General features: G+C 36.5%; 1 long non-coding RNA gene across 1 annotated transcript in view; it reads left to right on the top strand.

Moving 5' to 3' along the window:
* Positions 1-26,047, top strand: part of LOC145683482 (uncharacterized) — a 106,593-nt gene extending 80,546 nt beyond the window's left edge. The window contains exon 2 of the long non-coding RNA XR_014131120.1: positions 25,489-26,047. This is a non-coding gene — a long non-coding RNA (uncharacterized LOC145683482). The remainder of the gene's footprint in view (positions 1-25,488) is intronic.
* Positions 26,048-26,381: the final 334 nt, after the last annotated feature.

Raw genomic sequence — 26,381 nt, 5'->3', positions numbered from 1 at the left:
AAGTATTGTGAAGGTTCATGTCAGTAGAAGGAATTGCATTCCATTATACAAGCGCAATTTCACAACTTTATGTACACATTACTAAATATCGAACACTCTTGTCCATATGATTAGCGTACGCGTCTTTGGTGCGGGAGACCTAGGTTCGATTTCCGATGGGAACTCCTGTGGTTCTGAACCCACGTTAATTTGTAAGTTCACGTCTCATATAGCTTTGATGCTGAAAGGGACACTAAACTCTAATCTAATACTAAATACAAATATTTAAAGAAAAATGATGACGCACCAAGATGACGTGAATTTGGCTATCAAATCCATTTTGTGTTTTCAGTTATTTTCTAGTAGTATTTTTTCTAGGCATCCTTTCAAAAGACAGTGATGCAAATTTCGTAACTGCGAATTCCTGTTAGAAGCCATGAAATTATCCGATTAGATGCAAAATTTCCCGTCCACTAAAATAGATACCGTAAATTTACAATATCTAACAATAAATAATTTTGAAAGATATCGCTTTCGAGGGAAAAAATGAAGTGAATTCTTTGAGTTTTACGTCCCACCATTATGGCGGTTAGGCTAAAGGAGAGGGGTGATGATGAGAAATTAGTGAAATCGTGGAATGAAGAAAGTGCGAGGAACGGAAGAACCCCGAGGAAACCCACGCACACGGTGTTTGTCCACCACAAAGTTCATTTGGTGTGAGCTTGGATCGAACCAGGGTCCCCAAGCACCAGAGGTGAACGATCTACCACTGAGCCACCGCGGCCCCGCTTTAGAGAGGCCATGACGTATAGTTGAACTCATTCTCGTAGTATGAAAGGCATTATTTATAATTATGCATGATAGGATCACAAACAAAATTTAAAAATATTATGTGCACTTTCTTTTAACAAACATTATATTGTCTTTTATGGTGTGGAAGGGAATGTTATGTTCGAAAAAAAAGTCCTTAACACGATTCTTGTTGCTACACACTGCATGTTCCTAGCCACAGAAAAGATGCAGCGATAGGTAGGCTATTTTTCAATTGCTTTACATTAGCTTGATGTTTCAAGTCTTTTGTGTGTTTCTGAAGTTCACTTTTACCACAAAAGAGCTCAATATTAACATGTCTTACATAGCTTTGGTTCGATTCTCAACACGGACTGCAACTACCCGTTAAATTGTGCATCCGAAAGGCACTCTTTGTTAAACTTCGCTTATCACCGCTCATCTTAATAATATATATAACTTCACCGCGAAGCAAATGTTGCATTTCTCTCTTTCATCCTAACACAAAACAAAACTAACCACAGCTGTGACACGAAGGAGCTATTTCGAAAAGAAACAAGCTGTGCTTCATAGAGATGTGTACCAAATGATAGAAGTATAAAGTATTGTTTTCTTTCCTGTTTATTGATATCAGTTGGTGTTCTTAGTGAGTTTACTCATTAGTTTAGAAAGAGTATATATGGAATTTAGACATATGTTGTACGTATTCTCCTGAGAAATTGATGAGACCAGAAAAATTATAAGGACAGATGGAATAGGTTTAAGCGCATCTACGTGACTTTATCAAATATTTATTCTCCATAATGGTACCACGCGGAAAACTTGGTATAGGCCTACTTTTATCTTTGCCTCCCTCTGTTAGCTGTTTTGTATCATATATATCGGATGGTTTTGATATTTCTTCTGATCATTAAAACAACAATGGTACCTGTGTGCGTGCAGAAATGCAAAAGCACAAGGTAACTTCCTATTTGTTTTGGAAACAACAAACCCATTTCACGTGTGCGAGAGAAATTGAGCACAGCGTGATCGGGTGTTTACTCACGGTCAGTTCGCAGCAGGAGTCCATGGTAAAAGATTTGGCTATCTCGAAAACACTCGCAAAACCTTACAAATACAAAAGACTGCGCTTCAAAGAAAGTTTAGACACAGATGTTTCAATTTTCTTTTAGCATCTTTCTTCAGCAAAAGAGTCGGTTCATTGTATTCGAAAAAGGGAAGGGAGAAAGGGTAAATTTACATTTTATGTGGGGGGGTAACGTTGTAAGTAGTATAAACAATATATACCGCTTCCGACTCTATACTGAAGCACTTCCTTTAGCGGTATATCACTAGATCTGACCCTCATCCCACCTCAAGTTGTAAAGTAGAAAGGGACAGAAGTATTCAACATGACTGCGCACTTGAGTTTCAGTTCACAATACTAAAACCAGTGAGCAAGTAAACAGTCTTTTGTAGGATCGTGTTTTACTTCTTGAATTTATTTTTGAACATTTCTGTGAATTCAACAGCAGAACGCAGTAGAAATACGGACTAGTTTTTATTTCAACCATTACTTTCGCTCCAACCCAGGAATGCCACATTTATGATTTCGTACTAGATTTAGTGATTTTACTATTGAACTAGTGATCTAGTACGTACTTTGGGTAAATAGGCACATTTTAGTGATTTTTTTGCATTTTTTTCTGATGCAGACAAATGAGAAGGAAATGGTTCTTAAAATAAAAGGAAGAAGTATATTGCAGTTCAAAACAAATGTAGAAACCTTAAATTATTTTTTCTTTTCCCTCTGACTGAATGAAACCCCTGCTGTGTAACGACCTTAGGTAAACAACGGCTATCTTTGGTCCGCTACCTCCTTTTGTTAGCCGACATGAGATGGGTTACTTTTTTTCCTGGAAGAAAGTGAAGAAATAATTACCCAGTACATTTACGTTTTGTCAGGCACACAGGCACAGTCTGTACTTGTTTCCTAACGAATTTTAGCAACATAACATAAATGAAACATATGTACCAGAAAATAGAGGCAGTACAAACGGAAATTTTCATCTGTGACACATTTGATGAGAAATATAGTTAGATGTCACGTGCAAGCACTCTAAACATGTCCTATCCTGTAATTCTATTCGTATGTTTATGTAGGTGAGACTGAGAAATCAAGAAACAATAATAACTGGTTTTCTTCCAGGGGAAAAATCTAAATGTGAAGGGGTGTTACACTGGGACTTTAATTGCGTCCTTTGTACAAGATTAACAAGTAATAGCAATTTTTTAATTTATTTTAGTTCTTGGGGAGAGGAAGATGGAAGCGAACCCTCGTAAGGACTTCTGCAAGGAAACATGAATACTATCCGCCACTGTTTGTTACATTACACAAAATAGTTTTATATATATATATTGAGTTTTAGTCAGGGTTTTCATTCTGCAGGAGAGGGGCGATAGTAATACCTGACGAAAATTTTCTATTATCAGAGTGTTGCAATGATAGCATTTCCTCCATTATAACTTGGCCAAGCTAGTTGCATTATATGTAACGATTAAGTTAGCCTAAAAAGCTTAAATTTCTATGGCTGTTTTACTCTGTACTCATGTTTCTCATTTTCGGTCTACGGGACTCTGTGTCCGGAAATTTTCGATGGCTTCCAAGTCGGAAAATAAGTGTATCAAAGGCATATATATTATATCTATGGTTATATGAGGTATGGATCTACAGTTTAAAGTGGGATACCGGTAACAACTTCATGAGCTTCCACCGTAAATCGAACCAGAGTCTCCCGCGATCAAGGCGTATGTGTTAACCATACAGCCACAAGGAAATTCACATATGCACACACACATATATATTGTTGAGTTGATTTTGACTTTACCGTCTCTTTCAGCAGCGAGGATATATGAAATGTAGACCTAATGATTAACGTGGAATCCGAACTACATGAGCTCGCGCCGGGAATTGAACCCGAGTCTTCCACGGCAAAGACGCATACACTAGCCGCGGAGTTCACACACACACACAGAATCAGAGTCCTCACATACCAAGGGTGAGAGCTGTGCCACTGAGTCACAGCGGCCACGGGGCTAGGTCGAGTCCACTTTACGTTCATAGTTTCTTAGTACATAAATGTTACGATTATGAAATAGATTTTCCTTAATGAGCTGCATAAAAACAAAAGCTTTCGAAATGCATTAAACAATTAGCTCGATTTGAGTGTGAACTTAAAGTTATATCAGAGTATAAATACGGATACGCACCAAAGCTCGAAAACTTAATACACTATTTCTCCTATATAGTCAGCATGTATCAAGCAATCGTTCAGCTTTCATTTGAGAGGATGGAAATCGAAGGCCCCTGTACAACTATGTTACTAATGTGCGGAATGTATTTATCTTACAGTGAACTGCTTTGATGCCAAGTGCCCTAACTCCAAAATTGAAATTTTCCAGGAGTGAAAGTTGAAGTTCAATATCTCATGAACAATCCATATTTCTTTTATGTTGGGAACCAAAACCATAACTACTGTATGTAGTTCATTGTTTTATAACTTAGTGTTTACAAAAATCCTTTTAAAAAATACCTATTCATAGAAGTGAATGGTACTTATCTGTACTAGTTCTTGGCATCCAAGCAGTCCATTTATTGTAATACTAGCTTAATATACCCATTCTTCGCATGGGGGCTGTATTTGGAAGTCAACACCTGTGGAAGTATCACCATTTATTTCAGTGACCGCGAAAACTATGGATTTGACACTAGTATCAATCAATATGGGCTATTTATACATGTCTCGGTATTCCTCACCCGCTGACACCCGGCTCACATACAGTAGTAGCTGAATTTGCAAGTCATCGCTGATGGAAATCCATTGATCTCAGCGACCGTGAAAACTATGGATTTGACACTAATGTCGATCAATTTGGATTTTTTTTTACTACATGTCTCGCTAAACGCCCCCCTGAGACCCCCTGGTTCCAATTTTGACAAAAACGCTTCGCCTTAGACTGGAACCTGGACCAAGGTATCCGTGACCAAAATTTGGTAACTCTCGGTCAACTTGTCTGGTCCCCAGGTCGGTCCCAGTAAACGTCCCCCCCGAGACCCCCCTGGTTCGAAATTTAAAAAAAACGCTTCGTCTTGATCTGGGGACTGGACTAAGGTACCCGTGACCAAATTTTGGGAACTCTCAGTCCACTCGTCTGGTCCCCAGGTCGCACAGACAGACAGACAAACACACGAACAAACTCTTTATTTTATTTATATTAGATAAGATATACTATGTAAAATAGTCTCGTATCATAATATGTGATGTACAACAAATGTTACATTATATATTATCCGTAGCTCGTGATATGCTGCAACACATTAAAGCCTCAGAATAGTTGGGCAAGCGAATAATCCAGAAGTTACGTATCCCTATTGCGTTCATGGGAACGAAAACACAATAATTATAACTATGCTAAATTACTATAGACTACCAACTGCTCATTCAGAGAATTTATGAAGTTCACTTTATCGCAATAGTTTTATACAAACTAGATTTAGACTACAGATAATAGTTTTATACAAACTAGATAATCAATTATTATTATTATTATCATTATATTTGCAATACAACGACATTAACTATTAGTTCTAATTAACTGAATTGAGCTGAAAATTAAATCTTGATCTTTAAAGATTAACTATTAATTTTATGCGTTCTGTACCTTTCTGAAGGAATAAAAGCTGGTATTGGTTTCAAGGCTGTTTCTGAGTGAATACTTTCTTCAAAATAATATTAAAAATTATAGAAAGATTTTCGAGACATTCGAGTCGAGTCGAGATTTTTAAGAGCCGTCTCGACTCGACTCGTGTCTCGACTCGAAAATTCGAGTCGAGAAATACGTTTGTCTCGACTCGTCTCGAATTTTACAAAGTGTGTCTCGACTCGAATCTCGACTCGAATTCGAGTCGAGTCGAGTCGAGATTCGAGACATGTCTCGACTCGAGCGCATCCCTACTGAAATGCCAAGATGTTTGTCACAGGCTTTAGTTGGCTAGCAAGCTGAATCAAAAGAATGTGCTTGAATTGAGTTTTAAGCCCTTTGTGCGAGCTGAATATGTATGAGGGTTGTTCAAAATGCTAAAAAAATATTCTTGGGGTAGGGGTCCTGCGACATACTTGATTTGTCACAACTTCTTTTATCTGGTTGAATTATGTTGAAAAGGTAAATTTCTGGGTGAATCAAATATCCCTTCATTGCAAAATGAAGAGCATTTACACTAATAAATCCGATATCATCACAGGTGTACCAGTGTTGTAGCTAGTAAGTTGTTATAAGGGGGAGTCTTTACTTTTTAATAGAGCAGGTTTTCACATATTAAATGAAAGGCCGTTCTCTCCTCTAGTCTAGTGGTTAGTGCATGTCCCTTTGGCGTACGAAGTCCCGGATTCGATTCTCGATGTGAACACCTTGGAAAACTTGAACGATTACGGTGATTTCGATTTAAATTGTAGTTCACTGCATGTCACTGCATTAACTGTGATCACAAGAATCCAAGTTTAAAAAATGAACATATAATGATAATGGGTAAGGTCCACAGTTCTTTTTTTCTATTTTATTTTTATCCATTGTTTACAAACGGATTTAGAAAATATACTTGGAGAATACTTGTCATTTTGTTGAAAATTTTCTTTATAATTAGATAGATAATTAGTGGAAATTGAAGTTAGTAATATTAGTGGTACAAAAGCATAGTTGCCTGTTTCTATGATATTTATGAACACATTTTGGAAAAATGTGAAACTGTGGCATCTTTCTCCAAGTTACTCTCTCTCTCTCTGTATATATATATATATATATATATATATATATATATATATATATAAAAGTAACTGTTTGTGGTGGTTTGTGGTGAGCCTGGGGTGGTTTTCATCATTTCATTTCGGCGGTACAACTTAGGGACGGGCGATATTTAAAATGAATCAATATTAGTGTCGAATCCATAGTTTTGGGAGTCGCTAAGATGAACAGTGACACTTCCGATGCCGTTTAAATTCAAATCAGCCCGCAACTTCGGGGAGGGGGGAGAAAAGAAAGCTCTTCAGTAATAGTAAAAGATGACAGACCAACGGAACATATTACTAATTTTCCTTATTTTAACCCAGCGAAGCGAGTAATTGACGCTAGTAAGAATATATTTAAGAAAATATTCAGAAAAGTAAGTTGATACAAAGGAAATGGTTGGAAATATTTGAGTTCTGAAATACAGGTGTATTACATTCGGAAAATTATAAAAGGACCGTCAATCACCAATAGATGGCAGCATATTTTCCCTAACTTCCTAATGTATTTCTCTACAATTTAATCAATTTCAAAAGATGGATTTTGGAACTTGTTCAATAGTCTCGTATTGACTCAATGAAGTACAGGTTGAATTAACAATCAACAGAGAATAATCCATGCACTTGTTTGGTATCTTGTTTTTTTATTGATGAGAAAGTTTTAATATTGGGAACATGTTTCTGAACAAGACAATTAAGTTCACTAATAAAGCAAAATAAATCAAACGTGCAGTATTATTCTCTGATTATATCTATTAAACTTATCTTTGGACAAAGTTGGAATATTGGTCTCGTGAATGTGTTTGGGGACCCAAAAATTACTGGAATTATACTCCCGCTCATCGTGTAGTTGTAATACGAGGTTGTGCCACTAGGGTGCTGTAGGACGACCTCTTGTAAGTCAGTATGCCAAGTGGTGTTAATCGATAACGATGCGTGTGGTTTCTCTGGCAGTTCTGTGTGTGTGCCTGTAGTGAATAGAGCAGTTATAATAAGGATTATCTATAATGAACAAGGACAAATGAGACGATTCATTAGCTATGTTGTAAATGCACTGTGCATCTATAATAAAAGTATCTAAAAGCAATAAAAGACAAATAAGGTGATTGATTACCTGTGTTGTCAATGCAGTGTGCACTTATAAAAGTATTATCTAAAATCAATGAAGGACAAATGAGACGGTTGATTAGCTATGTTGTTAACGTAATGTGTATTTATATTACAGATTATCTCAAAACAATAAAAGAAGATTGAGACGGTTGATTAGCTATGTTGTCAATGCAGTGTGCACCTATAATAAAGATGATCTAAAATCAATAAAGAACAAGTGAATATGTTGATTACCTATGTTGTCAATGCAGTGTATATTTATAATAAAGATTATCTAAAATCAATGAAAGACAATTGAGATGGTTGACTAGCTATGTTGTAAATGCAGTGTGCACCTATAATAAAGATGATCTAAAATCAATAAAGGACAAGTGAATATGTTGATTACCTATGTTGTCAATGCAGTGTATATTTATAATAAAGATTATCTAAAATCAATGAAAGACAATTGAGATGGTTGACTAGCTATGTTGTAAATGCAGTGTGCACTTATGATAAAGATTATCTAAATCAATAAAGGACAAATGAGACGGTTGATTAGCTATGTTGAAAGGCAGTGCGCACTTATAATAAGGATTATCTATGGCGAGTAAAGGACAATTGAGACGGTTCATTAGCTGTGTTGCAACCGCAGTGTACGCTTATAATAAAGATTATCTAAAATCAATGAAGGACAAATGGAACTGTTGATTAACTATGTTGAAATGCAGTGTACTTATATTAAGAATTATCTGTAATCGATGACGGACGAATGAGATGCTTGATTAGCTAGAAAAGCGAAAAGAGATGCTGTTGAGTTGATGAGAATTATTTCAGAACGAGTTCTTGACGTAAGAGAAGAGTTGTGTTCGTGCTTCATCGACTGACAAAAAGCTTTCGATCGGGTCAATTGGACCAAACATTTGAAAATACTAAAATAAATCGGGATCTGCTGGAGAGATTGTCTACTCATTTGCAACCTGTATGCAAGGCAAAGAGTAAAATTACGCTTGAATAAAGGAGAAATCAATAGTGTGGAGACTGGGAGAGAAGACAGACAAGGATGTAGTATGTAACCACATTATTTAAAGTTTACAATGAATGCTTAATGAAGAAAACTTTAATGAAAGTTGGGAATTTCAAGATTGAATGGTAGACCATTAACAATCAAATATACGAATAACAGAGATATAGCTAAAACCGAAGAAAGACTACAGGAAATTATGGATAAAGTACTTAACACTGGGAATTAATATGTAATGGAAATCATCGAAAATTATGAGAATATTGCGTGGAAACACGCCCTTACAGATGAGAGTAGAACAAAGAAAACATGAATGGGTCAATCATTTCAAGTATCTGGAAAGTTTTTCGATGAAAGACACTCACTGCATCAAAGAGATCAGGTCAAAAATTGCCATAGCCAAAGAAGCATTCAATAAGAAAAGATCACTCTTAACTAGCAGTCTTAATATTGGACTAAGGGAAAGGTTGGTCAAGTGCTATATATGGAACATTGGACTGTGTGGATCAGAGACTAGGACTATGTAGAAGTTATAGAATAAATATTTAGAAAGCTTTGAAATGTAGTGTTGGAGGAAGATGGAGAAGATAAAATGGACAAAGAGAGTAACAAACAAATATGTTTTGAAGCGGATAGGAGAGAAGAAGACATTTTTAGCCAGCATCCTTCGTAGGAAAGTCAATTGGATTGACACATCTGGCGAAGAAATTGTCTTCTTCATAACGCCGTAGAGGATAAGATGAAACGAGGTAATTTTGCCTATCTTGCTCTGAAATACCTACATTATTGGTTAAATGTTAAATATCAGCTACTCTTTCTTTTCTTTGACTTTCATGTGCGACCAGGGACTCTTTCAGAATTTTTTTTGGGAGTTCGTATTTTCAAATGAATACACAGAGAGAAAAATTGTAAATGGCGTACTTGAAAAGGTAGGTTACATGCATAATTCCTGAAGTTTTTGGACTTCGCATACAGCAGACGTATAATTGAGGAATGTAACACAAGTATATGCAAGTGATATACGGAAAACTGTTAGATGACAGACATCCTGCAATGGCATGATGTAACATCTAGAAACAGTATCTATGTAGCATACGGATAACGTATGCTTCGTATTGATTTCTGTAGTGAACAAGAGGATACCGTATATATTTACAATATTCTAAACCGCCGTCCGGAGAACTGATTTTTCTCAGTGCAGGGAGGATGTTCGGAATTACGGAGAGGCGTATTTACAAAAGTCTATAGGGCTTGAGGTTTCCTCTTTTCTTCAAAAATCTTAAACTACACTTCCTTCCATTTTATACGTAATGCATATATTATAGTAAAACCAGATTTATTGCTATTTTTAGATTTAATCAACATCTCCTAAACAAAACCCTAAATATGACATTAATATTAATGTTTTAAAATAATTAAGTTGACAGAATAGCTTTATTCCACAGATATTCTATAAAATTAATACCTTTTTACTGTTCTGTTTCTCTTTATTTTTATAAAAGAAAAATAAATATGTGTTTGTGTGTCAAGTGATTAGTGAATAAAATTGTAATTAGTAAATAATAATTTTATTGTGATACAAAAACACCTAAGTGAAACATATCTATTTACTTTATTTACTGCAATCTGTTTTCTTTTTAATTCTCTCGGGATTAGGAATGCGCACGAGACAAGATTTGTGGCTGTCTCGTCTCGAAAAGATGCTGTAAAAATGATGTCTCGACTCGAAAACTGTATATTTCTCTATTAGAAGAGCCGTGTCTCGACTCGAATTTTGTGAGGAAAATTCTGTCTCGACTCGTCTCGTGCGCGTCTCTACTCGGGATTTCTGTAAATGAATAACAGACAAAGATATTTTACTTTAAATTAAATCTAATATCTAAAGTTTTTCGAAGTTGCGCTTCTTTACAGTAATCTGAATTAGAGTAATCAGTCACAAAACTATTTGCAACTTAATAGATGTAGAACTTAACAGTTATCCACATTTTATTGCAAATGTTTAATGTATTAAATTGAATACCTGGCAACTTATATTTATAATTTTACTTGTAATCCATTATTAAATTTAAATCATGTAATAGTTCTTACAAAGGCATGCCTTATTTAAAGCTGATGGATCCTTCCTTGTCTTTTGGTTGCATACCGCGCAAGAACCTAAATTCTTGACTTGGAACATCCACTTCAATAGAAATTATGCAGTGATGCAATGATGAGTCTCCGAGCTGATTTCTTAATGATGTCACTATTCGATTAATTGTGCTGAAGACCTTTCAATGGTAGCTGTTTACACAGGCACAATTAATATTTTAATACATGAGCTTTTTAGTGCATCGTAACCTAGAGTTGAAATCAGAATAAATTATGATGTTGACATACTGTCATTTATTCTTTTTTGCCAAGAATTTGAGGTATTTTACATCTGTTTGGGAATGGCCTTCATTTGTCAGGAAAACTGACAAAAATTTCTAACATCTGACTCTTTATTAGCTGAATACTTAAGATTTTTAGATTAACTAGAATTATCTGACAAGATATTACATAGAAATAATTGGACAAGGTGTTGAGAAGTTGTAAGAACAATTGAAGGGCGTTACAACGTAATTTTTATATTGTATATTTCAAGGATGTTATAAATAGAGGATCTGCCCATATGTATCTTCATCCTATTAAATTGATGAAGCCAAAAAAACAACCGAGCATCGGCACGTCTGATTGGCTACTCTCGTTTCTGCCATCGTCTGATTGGCTACTTTCGTTTCCGCCATGATTGTTGGCTCAAAACATTGCTGTCCTATTGGGCGGAGTGGACAGAGTAGGGGGTGGCGAAACTGTGACGTATGGCTTCCAGATTTTGTTGTAAGGGCAGATCCTCTATTTTATAAGATCCTTGGTATAGACTATTTGGTGAATGTCCGAAATCAGTCAGAAGTGGTTGAAGTGGTTGTTAGAATGGTTATGAGCCATAAGGTGCTGAGATTATGAGAGATTTGATATGAGCTAAAAGCGGTTGAGTTGATTGCAGTTTCCAATGTTAATTGTTCAAGTCTAATTATCTTTGATCCTTAATGGTTGGATTTACGTATGTTAATGTACCTAGAAATATACAGATGCAGTAAAGGGCTGTAGTTTGGAAGTTGTTTTGGCATCATTGGTGATTATTAGTAAAAGTGTAAAAATTAATTAAAAGCTAATACCTTTGCCTGTTTAAAATTTTCACATCCAACAAGTACTATCAAAAGTTTCTAACAAGGAACAAAAGAATATTAAACCGTTTAGATTTATGGTATCTTTAGATACCATGGTGTAGTGTTGTCTTTGATTACTTATTTATGATCAAGTCAAGAATGTAATAAATAACAACCCAGATGCATTTTGGAACCGGATGGTCAACTTGGCGGTGCCAAGAAGGCAGTGAATTTTTTAAAGGCAAATTTAAAAAAAGAAAGGTTTACTCCTTTAGTTTTAAAAATACCAGATTGAAACTTTTCATACAGATTGTGTACATCTTTGAGTATTTCTCATTTTTGGGGAGGATAAATACGTGAACCCGGGCCCGAGCCCGAGAGGGTGATTTTTCAGAAAAAGTCCGGTTATTTCGATTAGTCCGATTAGTCCGATTAGTCCGATTTTTCCATTAACAGGTGTGTGGTACGGATATGTGAGTGGTACCGTTAGAAAAGGCTCATTACACTGAAGAAAATTACGAGCAAGAAGGGCGCAAAAATTTTGAAAAAAGATTCGAAAAATCTTCCGGTTTTCCCAGATTAACCCGCTTCTGATGTATAATATGGACAAGCGAATGGTACCATTGGAAAGAATGCTCAATTCTGAATAAAACTAGGCATGAACTATGATCCTACGATAAATAGTAAGGAAGCAGTAGCTGTTTAGTGGAAATTTTAAATTTCCCTTAAAGAATAGAAATCCTAACGGGGTTAAATCTATGCGTCTTTGTTAGTTTTCATTGTGCTGGTATATTTAAAGTAGTTCGAAATATTTTTTCCTTCTACATGCTTCTTACAGCAATCATAAATTTAATAAATTTCTGCTGATACGTTTCGAATCAGGGGGGTAATCCCTCTGAAAGAAACACTGGTGAATCCTGTGGTGGTCAGGGCCTTTATGGAATTTGTTTAGGCTGACGTATTTTTATTAAAATCCTCATTTGGCATTTGTTAGGCGATATCTATAAATCCGAATGTTTTTCCCCCGAAGTTACACATAAATCGGCGCGACTGAGAACTTCATAAACTCTTAGATTTGAGCGAATGAAATGTTCGTCCCAGGTACATCATTTCCAAAGATTAAAATAATTAAAACTAAAATATATGGTAAATCAAAACAGCAGCCTTGTGCAAGCACACACGTTTGATAACGCTCAGCCAACGATTAGATTCCATGGAGAAAGAAATCTTGACTTTGCTATGCGAAGAATTCCTCAACCGCGCGTTGCGTTGCACCGAATCAATTAATGACAGGGAGAGTCTTCCCTTCCAAGAAATGAACGAGATGCCGGAATTGGGAGAAGAGCTATCGAGGTATATGGTGGATAAGGAAGGATTTCATTCGTAACTCAGGAAGAGGCTCCATAGTTGTTTGTGGTATGTGTGGGAGGCATTGTCATGAAACATGAGGACACTACGTCTGTTCACTATTGATGTATACTTGAAGACAAGTTTGCGGTGCATTTCACGAAGTTCAGTACTGTAACGATCCGGATTGATGGTTTCACCTCGCCTGAGGACATGATAGATCACTCCCACCATAAGCACCGTAGACCACCATATCAGCAACAACATCTTCTATGAGTGGAGAAGTGGTTTAGTGCGTAAACCGTTCTACAATGTTTACGATTGTTGCAGGAAATCGGTTTCTTCTTACGTAAAGTGACAATCCGATGTAGAAAACTTTCCCTGCTATTCTTTACACTCAAAGGAGTCCATATCTCCAGATGGCGATTCCTGTTACCCGATGTCAACTTATGTAGTACCGAAAAAAGTCTATCTTCTTTCACTTTACCAATTGCACGGAGCCACTGAATGACAGCGGATGGTGTATGCCTAACTCATTTGCAATGATACGAACACTTTTCCAAGGGTCTATTCCCACGGTGTTCCTGAGGAGCTCATAAACATGGTGTTGGTCAGTGCCCACGGAGCTCATTTTGAAATTCTACGTTACCGGAACGAAATTTGACAAACGAACGACGAATGGCATTCTCATTCGGCATTTATGGCCAGTATGCACTTTTTTTTAGATTTGCTGCACAAAATGTCCCAGTTCGAATTTATAGAGAAAAAATCACTCGTAAATGTGTGTTCTCCATAGGCACTAAACCAACTCTTCACCCACAGAAGATGTTGTTGCTGATATGGTAGTCTATGGTGTCTATGCTGCACTTTTATACAAGCCTCTTCAACAACACATTGTCCCTGAATATCTAGGTATCCCAACTCATTTGCTGGGAATATACAGTTAGTGGCGTTAGACTCGTGAACTTAGTCCATCCCTGTGTTGTGTTGCTGAGGTGAGTTTCCCTCCAGACGTCAAACTGGACATTTCACTTGCACTTTTGCTTCAATGAAGATTTATGTTCTTTCCAAGCACTATTTAAAAAAAAGAAGAAGAAGAAGAAGAAGAAGAAAAGAACGAGACAAGAAAAACGAAACAAACTGATTTTCATGTCAAGAAAAAGCTCTGGCCTCATGCATAGATAGATTGCCTTCGCGACAAATGTGACTAAGTTTTCATTGTTAATACGAATTTAGGCGAATTAAAAACAATTGGACAATCTCTCAGAAGTAAAAAAAAATCAATGAGGGTTTTAAAAAAGTGTTTTATGATACGCATAAAAGACAAGATTTTTATCAATTGGAAATTTGAAAAAAATATATATCTTCTCATGTGGAACCACAAATAATGATTCCTTCTGATACATTTCCGAAATATACAATAGAAATTAGAAATTCGCTGATTCAACGCCGCAAGGTTGTTCCTTATATGAAATGAAAAAAGGCAAAATATTATCACAAACAATTGGTCGCAAAACGCCTCCTTTAAGAGTTATACACAGCCAAAAATGCGAAATATCGCGTTTTAATGCGTCCCAGGCGGAAAATTATGAGATCTAAGAATCAAGGAATTACACAGGAATTAATATATACTTTACTTAAATGCTCATGTTTTGCAATCCTCCGGTACTGGTGAAACGAATTGTATAAAGTAAGTTAGGGTACGGGGATACACTTTTATAAATAAGTACTGATTAATCATTCGTTTCACCGGTACCACAGATTGTAAAACACAGATGTTTAGGTAAAGCGGTACCGCAGAGTCCTGTTGAAGCGCAAGCCAGGGCAAGTTAAAATGGGACGTTTCGGATTTTCGACGGTTTCTAACTGTGAAAAGAGGTCTTTTTTTGATCCATGTTTGTTCAAACATTTTCTTTCGTTTGATATAATAAATCACCTCCCGGAGTTCTTTCACATAATTCCTAAACATGCTGTATTAAATGTAAATAATTTATCTTAATTTATTTTCATAATTTATCTTCTCATTCGAAAGTCTTAATTTCTCTTTTCAGACTGCTGTGTGTAAAGTGCTGTAAAACTTTGGGTTGTTGTATGAAGTGATGATATGTTATAAATAATTCCACATATAATATTTATTAGAAATACATGGAAGTAATTTAGTTCTTATTTCTTTGAAAGATATACTCTACGAACAACGACCAGCTATATTAAGTGCTTATTTATCTACCTACTTAGTGTATTTCAGTGTCTAACATCAACATTCTTGTTATAAATAAATAGTTTTGGTGTTGCATTTGAGCGTTAAGAGTAATGACGACTTTAGTGTTGTTAAAAGTCGAATAACGGACTCATCGAATATTCGTTATTTGAATATACGAACAATAATCGTTATTCCAATAATTGTTCTAATAATAAATAACTAATCGATCAATTATATAGATAACGAATAACTATTTGATCAACTAATCGAATAACGAATAATTATTCGGGTAATTGTTCGAATGTTGAAAACGAATATTCGTACGAGGGTGGATTGGAAAAATCATGGCCTGACTTGGAAGGAAGCAATTACTTTATATTTGTGTACATTAGCTGAGTAGCTATATCCGTTGCTAGTCACTGTGTAAAATTTCATTTCTCAATTCTTTCACAGGTGAGGAGTTTATAAAGCGCTAAGTCAGCGGAAATGACGGAAATTTGTGATATAGAGAAAATCGAGCATCGAGCTGTCATTAAATACCTGCATAAAAAAAGGCACGTTACCGGAAAGGTGACATAAATGTATCTCGGTCCAGGGGGATTACGTGGAAAAACAAAACATAACTTATCCAAATATTTTATAATTTTGTAGCCAGGCTACGAACTTTACAATCCACCCTCGTATAACAAATATTCGAATCCTCGAATGATTTTAACACCACTATTCTGTGCGTTTCTTTTCGTCATGAAATGGAACTTATGGTATGGTCTCTTGCCCTTTAAGTGCAGATGTATACAACACATTAACGCAGCTTTTTTTCTATAGTATTTTTTTTTTAATGTAAGCTACGTATATACTGTATTATTATCGTACATAAATTGTATCCGTTGCTTATTGCTTGACTTGGACCAACCAATACAGAACGATACCTGTTTAACAAGTCTTTTAGTGATAACGTAATATGTATGCAGTGGACACTCCTGCACCCACTCCTCTGTACTTAGGACTGCAGTGCGCAAGTTTCTCAATGCATAACGTATGAAACAAGCGGAATATGCGAGACAAGGCGCACACAAACACGAGTGCAACAAATTACGTACGGAGGTTAATTAAGAATTAGTCGTTGCTACGTTACACGGCAACTTTTAATTACCTCAAACCTTGTTGTTTTTGTTGCATTGAATTGTATATATTGTGTGTATATATAAACTTGGGTGGAGACCTCATAGCAGAAGGTTAAGCCGGATGCATTAACATTCTTTGTTTCAACATTGAAACATTCAAGCGATTTAGACCATATGCATACTTGTTTTTGCTTGCCTTTTATTTTCTTAATGAACTGAATTTTAGTTTATATTGAATAATTTAATATTTATGGAGGTACGGTGCTCCTGTCTACAGCGCCCACTTTTGGTGTGAGGAGTCTCCTGGTTCGATTCCAGGCCCTGTTGTATCCATGGATTTTCTCGAGGTTTTCCCGTTTCCTCTCACGTTCTGAATCCACCAACATCCAAATTCATTGATAATCCGTCTATCCAAGGACGGATCCTAGACAAGAGAGGAGATCTATGGCGGAATCAGACCATCCGAAAATTAAAGTGAAAAGGTAAAACTACTACTTAGGGAAGATTAAATACCAAACTTTATATTAGATTTTAAAAGTGAAAACATTTGCCTCTCCCCCTAGATTAAAGTATTTAGCTACGGACTTATGTCTACTTTAACCTAAAAAGCATAAATGTTACATGTTAAAGATATAATTTCATTGTTTAGGTATTTATTTCCCAACTAACAATCTCTCATAGATTTTTAATGAAAATAAAACTAAGTTTTACGTACTATTTTCATGCACTGTAGACTACCGTAAAGGAAAAAAAAAATGGAATCTTGAAGTTTTACTTCCCACGGTTGTACCCGCTGTGCTAAAGGAGATGGTGGTGATGAGAAATGAACGAAATGGCCGAATGAAGAAAGTGGGAGGAAACGGGAGATCGCCGAGAAAACCTACACACACGGTGTTTGTGCACCACAAAGTTCACTTGGCGCGAGCTGGGATCGAACGAAGGACCCCATGCACAAGAGGCTACTGAGCCACCGGGACCCCACTACCGTAAAGGAGATGAATATTTCTAAAAATGTTGGAGAACGAAAGTAGTCTGGGATCCTGTTGGGTAGGTTGAAAGTGTTATGAAAATTTGTACATACCTGAACTCAATTATTAGACTTCTAAACTATGCTATGCATAAATATCGGGAGTCTTATAGAACGGCTTTGTCCGTCCGTCTGTCTGTAGACAGATGTCAGTGCAAAAGCGATAACAGATACCGAGATGTTTTTTCTTTACAATTAATTCAGCGTCCCAAAGATACATTCCATTTTCTTAATTAACCTTCTATTCAAATTGGAAATGGCCGGTTTCAAAACGTGAAAGGTAAATGATAACAAGAAGCTGTTGCTTTGTAAACGATTGAGTGTCTCAAAGCAACGTACCACGACAATGTCGACCACTCTACCGAAACCAGAAGTGGTTGCAATTTACTATTACTTCCGGTTTCAATACTGTTTTTCATAAAACTAAAAGGGCAAGAGATATCAAGGTGTGGTTTTTCGCAATTGATTCAGCGTTCCAGGAATAGGTTTTATCATTTCTTTTAACCTTCCATTTAAACCAGAAGTGGTTATAATAAACAATTTCCAATGTCAACATTTATCGTCATGGAAAAATGGTTATTAGATAGCGACAAGCGGTTTGCAAACAATTCAGCGTGTCAAGAGAACATACTATAACAACCCACAAAACTCTATCAAAACCGGAAGTGGTTGTAATTTACTACTACCTTTCGTTTCAATTCTGATTTCCACGTTGAAAAAAAAAACGGTAAGAGATATCAAGATGCGCTTTTCGCAACTGATTCAACATTTGAACATTTTGGGATAGCCTACTTTTTATCGTTACAGATCATGACGTAACACACTGCAGTTAGACAGAAGTGTACGTTCATCATGGCGTCCTTGTGGACTATTACGTATTTACAAGTGTACAGTTTGAATTACGTTTTGTAAAACAATATTGTGGATGTCAGATGCAAGATCACCATATATTTTGATTATGTACTTCTATTTTGAAATATATTATGTATTTAATCTGTAAATTAAAAAAAATCGTAAAATAGGATACCAGCTGCGCTTTTATCCATGTTTCAATATCCTCTGGTACTCAAGTAGTACTCATGAGTGTATCTTCGTAACTCAACTTACTTCATACGATTCATCATACAGTTCCAGTTTAGGTAAACATACTTACAGTCATAATATATATTCTCCTCTTTCTTAAGGAATAAGGGGCGGCATGATTTATTTTTCTGTTATTATCTTGCGAATCAGGCCGATAGCCAGCCCAAAAATGTAGGGGGGGACTTGGCTAAAGTTAGGGAGGCTCGATCCAACCATATTATAGTTCATCACCATATTATAGTTCATTTGCAAGCCTGCCGTGAAAATTTTAGTGGACCAGCAAAAATTTAGGGGGGCCCGGCCCCCCAGACCCCACCTGGATACGGGCCTGTTGCAAATACATTATCCTTTCGTAATGACATTTATATTGTTGCGTTGGACACGTATTCAATATTTCCACATTCACTGGAGCGTGATTACTCCTAATAATTACGTTTCTCTCAATTTCTTTGTCGAATATTTTCATTTTTTTGAACACTATGTATCACTGAAAATCATAAAGCCCATTTTTATCATCATACATTCAGTACTAGTAAGAAAGAGTACTCTCAAACTGAGGTAATCAAATCCCATAAAAATCAACTGGTTTAACCCAAAAACGAAATATTTTCGTAAAAGTGTACTTCAATTTGGAATCAAACCATTCGACATCTACTTAAAATAAAAACTCCAGCAAGAATTTGCAGAAATGTTTGGAATACCTCTTGAACAAGGTTTAACTTCTCTACTGTCTTCTTCACTCATTTGAAATTCAGCTAAATATATAAGTTTCGTCTCTACCAAATGTTCATCAGCTTTCAATTTTTCTACACCCGCAGGACCAGAGGCATGCAGCACCCATGTATCAGCTTCCAATTCAGCGTGTTCACAACTACTCAACACGAATTAACTCCGGTCATTCTAGGAATAGGGAACAAGAGTGCAGTAGCACAACTCCACGAAACCCTTAATATTTCTTTTATTCGTCAAGTCATTATCTGTCTCTCAAGATGTTCCAATTCTGCAGGACCTTGTCCACCTCATTCTGCCGCGTGGCATCCTTCTTTATGCGAGTAGCTGGAGTTGATGTGAGCATGTAGGGTCTAAGAAAGGCTATAGAGAAGTTCAAAATTGGACGTTGCTTTCTATACACTTTTCTCGAGATGCTGGTTGAGGTGTTCTATTTAGATAAATGACCTATCATCGATTACTATTTGAAGTATCAGCTATATATAATGTAGAGAATGGTTACTGAAGGATGTTGAAGTTCTTTCGTGGAATGAACAAGCTGAGTCCTGTTGGCATTTAGTTTGATTATCCATCTGGTTGTGGAGTCGTCCAGAAGATTTAGAAGCGAATTTCAGGATTTCCAGCAAAAGTTGCTATATCATCAGTGAAGGTGGTCGATAAAGTATTCATTGCGGTGGGAATAACCGCAGTATTTACGTTGTAGAGGATTGGCGAGATGCATGTTTCCTGAGAATTACCTGTCATTGTTCTTCCGTCGTCATAATACAAACATGAAAACGAGATTTTTCTTATTAGAATTTATTTTTGTTTCAATATGCGTATGTTATGTTTTAAACCAACTGAGCCTATTAGATCACTTTACACTCTATTAAGAACTGTATCATTCCCATCCTATCTTCTTTTGTTTTCTTAGTGATACCAAAAGCATATCCCATGATAATTTATTTGTTCAACCGAAAAAAATAGTTTTTATTTACCTGGAATTATATACTAACTAGGACTATGGTTTAAGGAACCGAAGTTTCATCGTCATGATTACCTCCTTCACTATGCTTAACCAATCAGCATTACAACTTTTCACTTCCACCAACGAAACCGGGACAGAGATAGTAGCATCCCACACGAAATCCATATTCATCAAAATTAATATCATGTCCACATCAAAGAGACAAATATATCTTCCAATCCGGACCACCAATACTCAGACTATCAAGATACACCTGAATTGACAGCAAACACAAGGTAGTAATACGTGAACAATCTACCTCTGAAATGAAAAACTATCTCCTGTGTTCTGGGTTCATTTCTTTTTCTGCCAGTATTACATAAACGTATGTTTTGAAGCTCAATCTAACAATTTGAATAGGTAAATCGAATCTGACTATTTTCAATTCAAAAAAAGTAAAAACGCCAACTTTATTCATACAAATGTAGAATTTCATTGCTTTTGAGTGGGTGGTTTGTTCAGTTTAACTAAATGTAAACACAACCCACGTATAAGCATTGCTATTATTGTGTGCGTTAGTTGGTATTATTTTATCTCCAATGGTATTCAAACACACTATGTAGGAAGAATGATAAAAAGAGAGAGAAAATTTAATTTCTATGTCGCGATTGCAATGCAGAAGCAGAAGTTAGACTACTATTTCATCCCATGTGCAGCAGTCTGTTGTCGCCACCCCCGCTTCCTGTCACCGAATCATTTCTATTCCTAATTGATAAATACAATTATTTTATTTATTTACAACTTAATCTATAGTCCAGGAAAATTAGACAAAAAAAGGTGACCAAACCGGAACATTTTGATAAACAAGTTGAAAATTGGTGGAGATGTTCAGAATATTATTCTAATCAACTCACTCCAAGTCCCAAAAAAATACGGCTTGGGGAAAATGAGATATGACGTCATCAGTATGTCCGCCGACTGATTTCATCTCTTAAACTTTAAAACATTATATCTACTTTCCATTTCAAGATAGGAACTTCGTTCTAGTTTCATTTTGCAGAAAACAGATTGGATATTGTTATTTACAACAGCTACTTGTCTTATATTGGCGCTGCTTTCAAATATAGGAACTCAAAGTGAAAAAAATATGCATTCTTGATCTGTTTTCTTTTAGATTTAACTGTAAATAACTTGGAAAGGGGTACATATACGAGAAAATATCTCGAAGTAAATGTTATTTGCCGTTTCAAGAGCTTTTCAACGAGCCCAGTTGCGTTGCTGTATCTCCATAACTAACGGAGATACTGAAACTTATGCGCAGGAAGCCATAATCTCTTATTAAATTTATTGTGACGCGGTAAGGGTTAAAGACCAGGTTGTAGGTGTAAAAGATTAGTGAAACCTTTACAAAATTATTGAATTTTCGTAACTTGATGGCCAAGATCTTAACCAACATCCCCCAAAAGTCCTCGTCGCTCCAACGTTTGTGTCATCGAATATGACGGCCATTTCTAATATGGCTACCACATCTAATAGTTTATAGATTAGGCTTTGATCCGGACATTTCGGAAAACTCGCTGAAAATTGATGGAAATGTCCTGGGAAGTGTTCTAGTTAACATACTTAAAGTTAAAAAGCATCCATTTTGGGGAAAACCCGCCATATTGAGAAACCTCCACCATCTTGGATTTCACGTTTTCGATGCGATTTTTCTTTTCAGTTTGTATCTTTTAAATTTATAGGTATAAAAAGTGAGTGTGAAAGTACATCCGCCAAGAATAGTGGACAACACTGTTCTTTAAAATATATTTACCACCGGAAGACGAGACATCGAACTGTACTGCCCCTTCTATTTGTCAACCTTGCACCGTGAAATCATACCACGATCTACACTTACTTGTCTTCTTTATGTCGTGGTTCAGTGCAAACTAAGAAATCAACAGTCGTTTCTACTAACGTTGGATCAACCACTTTACGCGAAGGCATTGGCCATATTTTCAGCGGAGAAAACAGTCCGCTGTCATGTCTAGTTTTGCGTCAGAGGTTTCCACCTGCTCATGTTTATAAGGGCTTTGTTTGAAATATTATTGCTGGAAGCGGTTTGGAAGAACTTTGGAAATCTATTTACGCCAAGGATACCATGGTTCATGACAGGTCATGCGTACGCTCAAGCCATTCGAGCACATTTCTAGACGAAAGTTTCTTTGACAATCCTTCTCCCAGAAGTTCTTAAGAAGGATTTCGACTTCACTCAACAACTGAAGGCAGTATTCAATTATCTACTCGAAGAAAAATTATTGCTGGAAAGCGGTTTGTATGTCTGAATGCTTGATTAAAGCTTCCAGGCTGCTATACGTCAAACTGGAAGAACTTTCCTCATCTGATTGTACTGCCAAATTGTAGATACAGTACTTCCAAATGGTGAACATTATTAGAGCTTGCCGTCTTTTTATTAGAGCAGAACGCTCTGGCGACTGAGAATTCCACCTCTATTCTGTAAAATGTATAATTTCGTATTTCCAAGCCACTGGGCACCAAAGTTAAGCAAAGTTTGCTCAGATTTACCTTCAGCAAATGATGAAATTAGAAGAAACCATGACAACCTCAGAATTCGAACAGTTCACCACCCAAGCCTACTTCACTATTAGAAGATCAGATAAATTTTGGTCAGAGGTTTGGGCAGACATGATCATCGAGCAAGTTCCTATGAGGACTATGAAAACTGTTGGAGAACTGACACACGGACGGGGACTGTCTGAACGAGTGATTGCACTCGTTGGGTATGTGCAATGCCAGATTCATTGAACATTTTTGAGGCGATTGAAAATTTTAGTGGCATCTATTCCGAAACGTCCGACCAACATGTGTAACTTCTCAAATGTCGACGGGCCTGTGACAAAATGGACTTCGAAGAGCTAGTGGGTTGGCTCATTACTCATAGCCCATTCCAAGGACAATCAGATTATCTTGCTTTATTATCTACTAGATTGGTTACTGATGAAACCGTCAACTGTGGTTATGCTCATGAGTGTGGTATTCACGCCATGAATCAATTGTGTGTTGGCGCTTCAATGATGTTCATCTAAAGAGAAGAGATAAGGCACAGTCACTTGCAAGTGTAGCCAGAACGATTAAGAAAAAAGACACATCCGTTGAAGTACATCCAAACCAGCTTTTCCGTCGTCTTTTCTGCGTTGTACGCAGTGAAGAGGAGCTAGCAGGTCACTTAAAGTACGAGTTGGCTGCTAGATCACCTGCACTTTTCGATGGTTTATTAATGCGGGAAGGAAACAAGTCAGTCAGGACTCTAAGTCAGCGCTCATAAACGTTCTGCAGAAGATAGGACCTTGCGAAGACACTCTTCCACCAAATAATGTTTTCACAATGGATGGAGGATTCCTACTGCATCGAGTGGTATGGGTGCGTCCAGCAAACTTTAGAGAGATATACCTACAGTGTGTGAAATAGCTAATCACTACGGTCGAAACGTGACGGTGGTATTCAACGGCTACGTCTCTCCAAGCACAAAGGAAGAACATGCCATCAGGAGTAGAAAACAAGAAGCAACAGAGACAGTTATCACGGACGCCATATTACCAATTGTACCACAAGAAGTATTTCTGGCAAACGCAAAGAATAAGATACGCTTCATTGCACTTTTGTCAGGACATCTTGAAAAATCTGGCATCAAAGTACTTCAAGCTCCAAGCGTTGCAAATACGATGGTAGTGCTAAATTCTGTAGAAGTGTCAGAAAAAGAATTGAATTCCGTCATTGTAGAAGAAGACACGGACCTCCTTATCCTTACGGTTTCTCTTTTTGGTTACCAAACCGTTCGAATGTTAATACCTGGGAAGAAAAAGGCAGACAGCAAGATCTTCTACAGTGACAAACTAAAAGCTGAGCTTGGAAATCTCCTTCCCGCACTTCTCTTCTTCCACACTGCAACAAGTTGTGACCAGGATTGCCAGATGTCCGGCTTTCAGCTGGGCCGTCCGGATCAAAATTGATGCTTTATACGCAAGCGGGACGAGCATTTGTCCTCCTTTTCGAGTTTGGAGACTAATAGGTCACTAATTAATGAAACAGGGATGATTCAGGAGATTAATCAATGAAACATGTTTCCAAGATGCTTAAAATATTGCCAGAGTGAAGATAGGATAAATAAGTTGTTAGACCATTACTTCATTAATTACCATGACTTAAAGTATCATTAGTATTGCTGCTTGCTAGTGAGTCATCATTTTGTAACTGCACTTTTTGTATTAGTTTACTTTAATAATGTATTAATTTCTATAACAGTTGTTATTTTTCTTTAAATGTGCTGTTTGAAATAATCTGGAAACAAACTTAAGTTTCTGTAAAAGCAATTTTTAGTCATTTTTTTTTAAAGTCAAAGTGTCCTCCTTTTTGATTTTACAAATCTGACAACCCTAGTTGTGACGCAACTTCCGCGCCTTCAGGATAAGAAAAGACAACTCTTTCAAAAACCATAAAGACAACCAAGTTTTGAGGGGAAAGGTGTTAATATTTGACAAACGAAACACCACTCACTAAGAAATCGTTGCGGCAGGAGAGACTTTGCTGCTTGCTTTGTATGGACATTAATGGAATTTGGACCAAGCAAGACATTAACTGTATATAAGCCCAAAGTGGCAAAGCTATCTATGAAGTCAACATTTGATTTGGCCATTGTTTCACCTACCTCCTCTGTAGTTAAGCAGCATTTCAATCAAGTTTATCAGCAAGTAAGACTCAAATTCAAGTTAGTTTAATTTTTTTCTCTCTTTTTTCTGGAAACAAAAAAAAAACACTTTTTACTCATTTTTTTGTTTGTTTGGAACAGCATGTTTCCAGTTCGAATTTTAAAAAATCCCATTTTTTTGACTTTCAAATTTGTGGTCGGGACGAGGTAAGCCGTCGTGATTCTGCAAGGTCTCGTGGGTAGTTCTCACAGAAAGAATCACAAGTAAGAGTAACACTAAAAATATATTCATGAAGATTATACTGCTCTATCAATTCTCCCATTTTCTATTCAAATTAAATTCAAATTCACACAATATTCTGCATTAAGCTCCTGTATAGTTTTTCGTTGTTGTATCATACGTAAATATTCATAGTAACTTTTTTGTTTGTTTATTTGTTAGGTTGAAGGGCACAAGGATGTGCATTTACCTCCAATAGAATGGGGTTGGATGCTCAAGAACGACTGTTACAAACCCGTCCCCAGCCAGCTAGATAGAGCACCGAACAATATCTTACATATCATCTCCTGCAATTGTAAATCTGGATGTGAAGGAGATTGGAAGTGCCTGAGAAGTAGTCTATGCGTGTACTAGTATGTGTGGATAATGTTCCGGCCACGGATGCCAGAACCAAGCACATTCTGAGGACAATGAAACAGTAGACGATGAAGCGTAACATGCAAAATATTTTCAACAATGTTATAGAATAACAATAATTCTGATTTCGGATTTCTATAACAAAACAAAACAAAAAAAAACTATGTACAATCACTGTATTTTCGGCTGTCATGGTGTGACTCAATTACAACATTACTACAGTATCACATAGTTTCAGTAAACACCGTTTCGGTCAGTATTTCCAAACTACATATTTACTTATAATTATTCTACTATAAAGATGGGTACTAAAACTTTTAATTTCGTTTCTTACCCGACTATCAAAGCACATAATTCAATTAAAGTGGCCAAGAAGTACTAAATTATGGTTTTTATTTGAATTTAACCATTCAGTTATGTAATCTGGAATAAAAATATTAACTTGGCCCGAGAAATAGTTTGATAGGACTGCTACTTTCAAAACTACACCTCAAAACGCTAATACCCAAAATGGCGTTAGTTTTCAAAATGGCGGTTTTCTCCAAAATGGATGCTTTTTAACTTTAAGTATGTTAATTAGAACACTTCCCACGACATTTCCACCAATTTTCAGTGTGTTTTTCGAAATGTCCGGATCAAAGCCTAATCTATAAACCATAAGACGCGGTAGCCATATTAGAAATGACCGCCATATTGGA

This window comes from Thermobia domestica, chromosome 4 (genome assembly GCF_964235325.1).
Source record: "Thermobia domestica chromosome 4, izTheDome1.hap1.1, whole genome shotgun sequence".
Classification (NCBI taxonomy): domain Eukaryota; kingdom Metazoa; phylum Arthropoda; class Insecta; order Zygentoma; family Lepismatidae; genus Thermobia; species Thermobia domestica.
This window is presented reverse-complemented; position numbering and strand designations above follow the sequence as displayed.